The sequence below is a fragment of the Dendrobates tinctorius genome, unplaced genomic scaffold (assembly GCF_039654945.1).
Source record: "Dendrobates tinctorius isolate UK_male_01 unplaced genomic scaffold, ASM3965494v1 ptg000129l, whole genome shotgun sequence".
Taxonomy (NCBI): Eukaryota; Metazoa; Chordata; class Amphibia; order Anura; family Dendrobatidae; genus Dendrobates; species Dendrobates tinctorius.
This window is the reverse complement of record NW_027361797.1, coordinates 44,206,026-44,212,274: the sequence shown is the minus strand read 5'-3', so window position 1 is coordinate 44,212,274 and position 6,249 is coordinate 44,206,026. Positions and strand designations below refer to the sequence as shown.

At 37.6% G+C, this 6,249-nt stretch overlaps 1 long non-coding RNA gene across 1 annotated transcript; it reads left to right on the top strand.

The window, feature by feature from the left end:
* Positions 1-1,588: 1,588 nt before the first annotated feature.
* On the top strand, positions 1,589-6,033 carry LOC141047886 (uncharacterized). The gene is made up of 3 exons (XR_012219924.1): positions 1,589-1,903; positions 2,460-2,569; positions 5,843-6,033. It is a non-coding gene; the product is annotated as an uncharacterized lncRNA (long non-coding RNA).
* The last annotated feature ends 216 nt before the right edge of the window (positions 6,034-6,249 follow it).

Below are 6,249 nucleotides of genomic sequence, written 5' to 3'. Positions count from 1 at the left end.
TAGTGAGCTGATTGTTGTCACGGTAGCTAAAGGTCAAATAATGACCTCCAGGTCTAACAAGGAGGGTCTAACAGATGTTTTACCAGTGTGAAATTAACAGTTCTAATGCATTAAAAAAGCAAAGAAATACATGTTAAAGTCTCAGAGGAAGTAAAAAAAAAAAACTACAAAAAAGTAAAAGAAAAAATAACCAAAGCAATTATTCAAATGGCATTGATTTATTAATTCTGCCTTCAAAAGATTGCAATAAGGCTCAGCTCACATTTATCCTGCGCTCTACATTGAGCACAGTGCAGGCAGGCAGGTAGCAAATACCTGCCTGTTAGTGCTTGGGCACATTTATTTATTTATATTTTTAAAGTCCCGGATATCCTCTAAAATATTTGTCTATTATATGTGGACTATTGTGTATGTGGCTGTAGATGTCCCATTCACTTTGGATATTGGTCTTGTACTGCGAGGTTATTTATGAACTGTCTTTCCATCTTTATGAATTATCTTGTATTCTATACTATATGTATGAATAAATAGTTACATTTAAGCATGTAACTCCTTTGTTCTCCTTTTTGCAATATTGGTAGTATTTGATAGTAGATTTCTTATGTGTTTCAAGTTTGTACCTAACTGTTTTTAAAAAACAGACTACATGCCATTTTTTCTCTTTCCTAATGTTTTAGCAATTCTCAGGATTTATAATGCGTATTTTAATTTATTTTAATTTTGATTTTTGTTTTCAGGTCAGCGCTGTTATACTGAATAAAATTATACCTTTGCTGATGAAATTCGTCTTTTCCTTCTTTTTTATCCTTATTTTCAGTTTTTAGTTAATGATTTGCTCGTGTAATGTATGTGGTGCTCTGATTAGCTAATCATAATGCAGACTGCTGACAGGCCACTGATCCCTCACTGACCTGCCCCCTAGTTTGCAGAATGAATATACTAATGTGTGTGTATGAAAAAAAGCATGTCACTTAATCAAAATGGCGGCACCTGCGTACTTTCTCTTATCTTTTACTTCCTATTATCTTCCTGTGTTTCAAAGAAAAAAATCACCATCAATATGGTGCCGTCGGGTGTGCCTGTGCATTAGCATCTATCGTGTTACGATAAATGCTACTGCGCAAGCGCCCTCCGCCAGCTCCTTGTTGCTGCAGTTAAAAATATTTACACTACAACAAAATGGCGCCGGAGGTGGCGCATGCGTAGTAGCATCTATCGAGTACTGAGAGATCCTTCTGTGCAAGCACCGCCCCCAGCTCCATTGTTTGTAGTGTACATTTTTTTGGCTGCAGCAACAAGGAGCCGGTGGGGGCACTTGCGCTGTAGCATGTATCGGAACACAATAGATTCTAATGCACAGGTGCACCTGACGGCGCCATATTGATGGTGATGTTTCTTCTTTCAGTACATAGTGAACAGTGGCTGTAACCGCACCCCGGCACTGACTGTCAGTCGGCTCAGCAGTGCTGACCACTATGCACTGAGCCGTGACTGAAGCAGCTCCGTGCATGTCTCTATATAAACAGGCCATTTACTCCTGGTACCCAGGCTTCCAGCGCTGCAGCTGCTCAGCTCTAGAGTGCTATTACATTACAGATTAACACCAAATCTGCAGACTAACAGCAGGTTTTTTTTAACATAATAATAATAAATTTTATTTTTATAGCGCCGACATATTCCGCAGCACTTTACATGATAGATTTCATTTCATTCTAGTCTACCATAGTTATATTACTTAGAATTCTACTTTTTTTTTTTTTTTTTTTTATAAAGATCCTGACTCCTTCCTGCCCATAGAATTCTTCAACGCAATTGGTCTTAAAAAGCAAGGTGGTATAGTCAACAAGATCTTCAATTTCCTGGACAGAGACAAGAGTGGATTCATTGAGGATGAGGACGCTGAGTAAGGATACAGCTCGAATGCTTTATTCTAAAATATCAGAAGTAGATGATTATTATATTGCACCATACATAAGTCAGATATTTTTGAAAACTTTTAAGAAAGCACCAAATAATCTGAGCCTTCAATTATTGTGATAATATGAAAATATTACGGCCATGTTCACACATTGCATTTTTGCTGCACTTTTTTGTGCAAATTTTAAGCTGCATTATGCAGTTCCAGCAAAAGTTGTGAGATTTCAGAAATCTCCTGCACACACATTGTTTCTTGTTTCCTGACTGAATTGGAAAACTGCTGTGTTTTAGGAAACTGAAGGTGTCACTTTCAGCATTTTTTTTTTAGTGTTTTTAAAGCTTTTTTTCACCCATAGAAAGCAATAAGTGCAAAAATGCAGCAAAAAGTTCAGGTATCGGGTTTTGCAAAAAACCTAAGAAAATTGCAACATGTTTTTGGGGGCTCTACATTTTACCAGCATGCACAAGAGGCAACAAAAACGCAGCAAAAACTCAACATGTGAACATAGCCTAAGACTCACAACACATGTTCTTATTTTCAGAGATTTGCTGCAGAACTTTAGACATGGTGCCCGGAAGCTGACTCCTGCTGAGACTGCAGCTTTCATGAAAGCTGGTGACCCTAATAACACGGGCAAAATTTCACCTGCTGGTAAGGAAGGTTTTATTACATAAATTTTATGCATGTTTAGGTTCCTGCCTAATGAATTGATAGTGTATTCGCTGTAAATATACGCCGTACCACCTACTTAACTTTGCTATATAAAATAGATATGTTGTACAATGCACATCACTCATACTTGCCAATTTTTAGGGACGACCTATCAAGATCCTGAGGATTGTGGAGAGTGAAGCACAGTGTTCATTTTTAGTTTTATTTCTTGTGACCGTGCCAAATTTTCCAAGCATAGCACCTCACCAAATCTCATGTACGCCTGTTACCCACCCCCTGAATTTTGCCAAATTAATTCCAGATGCTCTGCTTCTTAAGAGGTTTCTGCTATGCCTGACAGATTTGCCAACTATTCTGGGAGTTCCGGAGGACTCTCCTTTCTCTTGTAGCATTTTGAATATTCAAGACGAGCTGTAGTATGACATTATTTTTTTTTAATTAAAGGAGTATTCTCAAGTTGTCTATTGAGCAGCTCAGAGCTCTGCAATCTCCTTATGGTTTCCTCAGTTTTTGGTTTCTAGCAGGGCGGGCTCTCCTCCTTGAATGACAGTTCTGGTGAGTGGATCAAGTGCAATCAGATAAAAAATTGGATTGCACGCTGACCAGTGTTAACCTATGAGTCACTGCTTATCTGCAATTTTTTTCTCAGCTGACTCGGACTGAGAAAATAATTTTGGCATGCTATGATTGTCCTCGTATCTTGGATGAGACTAGGCAATGCAAGTCAATAGTTGCGAGGGGAAAAAAAAAAAAAAAAAAACTCGCATGGCACTCGGACCATGCGAGTGCCGTCCAAATTTTACACACCAATGTCCTTTGAAAAGCCGGCAATTCATCTGCTGCGTACAGTAAAAATCACAGTGTGACCCAACAGGGTAGAATAGATAGAATGGATCTATACACATAGAATAGATAGATATAGAGATGTCAGTCATATAATTAGTACAGTGCTTGTGTAGCTTACGGTACAGGTATTGTTTTACATACTAAGTTATTTTCTGATAAAAATGATGTTTATAACATGGAAAGAGGTTAATACACAGAGGTTCCCATGCTCTTAAAATTAGCTCATAGCTGTATACTTAACCTTAACTGGTTATTAAAATGGCAGACTCCAAAAATAAAATAATGCATGGTCCCCCTATAATTAATAACCAGCAAAGGCTAAGCAGACTGCTACGGGCTGGTATTAATAGCTTGGGAAGGAGCCATGTGTATTGGCTCCTCCACGACTAAAAGCATCAGCTCTCAACAGCTCCAGAAAAGGCGCTTCCATAGGATGCACCAAATCTGGCACTAAGCCTCGCTCTTCCCACTTACCCTGGTGCGGTGGCAAGTGGGGTGATAGTTTGAGGGGTTGATGTCACCTTCGTATTGACATGTGACATCAAGAACAGAGATTAGTAATGGAGAGGCGTCTATGAGATGCTGCCATTACTATTCCCATAGTGATATTATATAAAAAACAGACACCCAGAATAAAGTCCTAATTGAAAGAATAACACAGACTCCTTTAATTCATCTAAATTAAACCATACTCACGTCATCGCCCAGTCCAGTGAAGCCAATATCTCCTGTAACAGAATTAAAATAATAAACAACAATATTCCTCAACTGTCTGCTGAGAGGATAATAATCCATATGTGATGAACTCCTATGACCTGACTGACATCACCACGAGCGTGAGAAAGTTCTCACGCTCACAGTGCCATCAGAAATGTCCTGGGAAACAGGCCTTTGGAGTTTGTTTTTAGGGCCTGAAGTTTCCCTGTTTGGCCTTCAGTTTGGAACAATTTATGTGTAAATGATCCTGTTCAGTATAATGTAAAATAACTTCAATAAGGTGATGCTTTTTGTAAAAATTGCTTTGTTCCTAGGGCAATCCCTTTAAAGGGAATATGTTGTGAATTCTTTCGGCAAAGGATAAAATTTAAAGCATTAATGTTTTAAGATTTTTTTCAATATTAACTTTTTTAATGGTATAAAAATCATATAAGAAACATTTAACCCCTTAACAACGGGGAAAATTTCCATTCTTGCATTTTTGGTTTTTCCTCCCCTTCTTCTCAGAGCCACAACTCTTTTATTTTTCTGTCCACACAGGCATATGAATTCTTGGCTACCATAAGTTGTACTTTTGAATGACACCATTCACTTTTCTACAAAGTGTACTAGAAAACGGGAAAACAATTCCAAGTGGGGAGAAATTGTGAGAAACAAAAAGCAATTCTGATGTTGTTTCTTGGAAATTGTTTTTACGTCATACATTTTGTGGTAAAAATGACTTGGTAATGTGATTTTGCTTATCAGTGCAATTACGGCGATACCAAACATGTCCAATGTTTCTATTTTAGTGGTGAAAATAAAAATCAGAAGTTTGCAAAAAATAATTTTTGGGGTTGTGACACCAGTAACAATTGTGTGTTTTGCATTACAAAGCTATGTGAAAGCTTGTTTTTTGCAGGGTGAGCTGTCATTTTTATTGATGCCATTTTGGGATAGATATAACATTTTGATTTTTTGTTACATATTTTTGGTGGAATTTCAACGATCAAAAAAAAAAGATAATTTGGGCGTTCTTGATTGTTTTCCATTTACGGTGTTTGCCTATTGGGTTATTTATTTTTATTTATTCATAGATCCAACTTTTCTTTATCTATTTTTAATGGGAGGAAAAGGAGAGTGATTTGAATTTTTTTTTTCCACTTTTTAAATTTTTTTTTTAAATATCCGTTGTACATGTTAGTCCCCTTAGGGTACTTAAGCTGCAATCGCTTTACATTGCTGTATATAGCAAAAATCACAGTCTCCTTTGAAGTTCGGCCACAGGCAGGGTTTCACAGGAGCTCCATATTGACAAGCATGGAGGTCTACGGCAGACCCCCTGGTGTCATAGCAATCCAGTAGAGACCCTCGAATACATTATGGGAACACCGATTTGTGTTTGGAATTATTCCAAATCAACTCGCATTACGACTGCAGTAAAAGTGGGCGGGGTCTGCTCACATGTGTCCTATTTTGATCCCAGTCTGGACTCAAACTTTCCAATGCAAGTGTATGTGCCTGAGAAAATGCTAGACTGCCATCCTGATTGCACCTTAGTGCGGTCTTATTTTAATGCTCAATATATGTAATGGTAATAATACTAATTTTCAAAACTGTTCCATACTTTCAGATCTCATTAAATAGTATTAAGTGAATTTATGGAAAATGAGAAATTTACAAATCACAATTCTGTTTCTTCTATTTCAGCTTTCTCTGCAATGGTGCAGGCATCTGGTTAACAACACTAAAAAGAGGACAAGAATTTAACCCCTATTGTACTCCTAACAGACAACTTATTAATGGCTTACAACTATCTGCGCATTTCTGTACTCATGGCATTGATAAAATGTCTGTATGCATACTCTTCTTGCAAATATTAAAATATCAACCAATATAAAGGGTTGTCCACTACTTTACATGTTCTATTCATGAAAACTAACTGCAGTAAATAAGCACTTCACTAAATACCTTGCTTTACCAAATACTGCTGTAACATGAGTTGTTCTCCGGGTCACCCGATTTCTGGCTGAGAATCTTCTGGCTTCATGTGATGTCAAGTCAGATTCTTCCTCAGTTCCAGGACCTTCCACCCTGAACCAATCAGGCACACACAC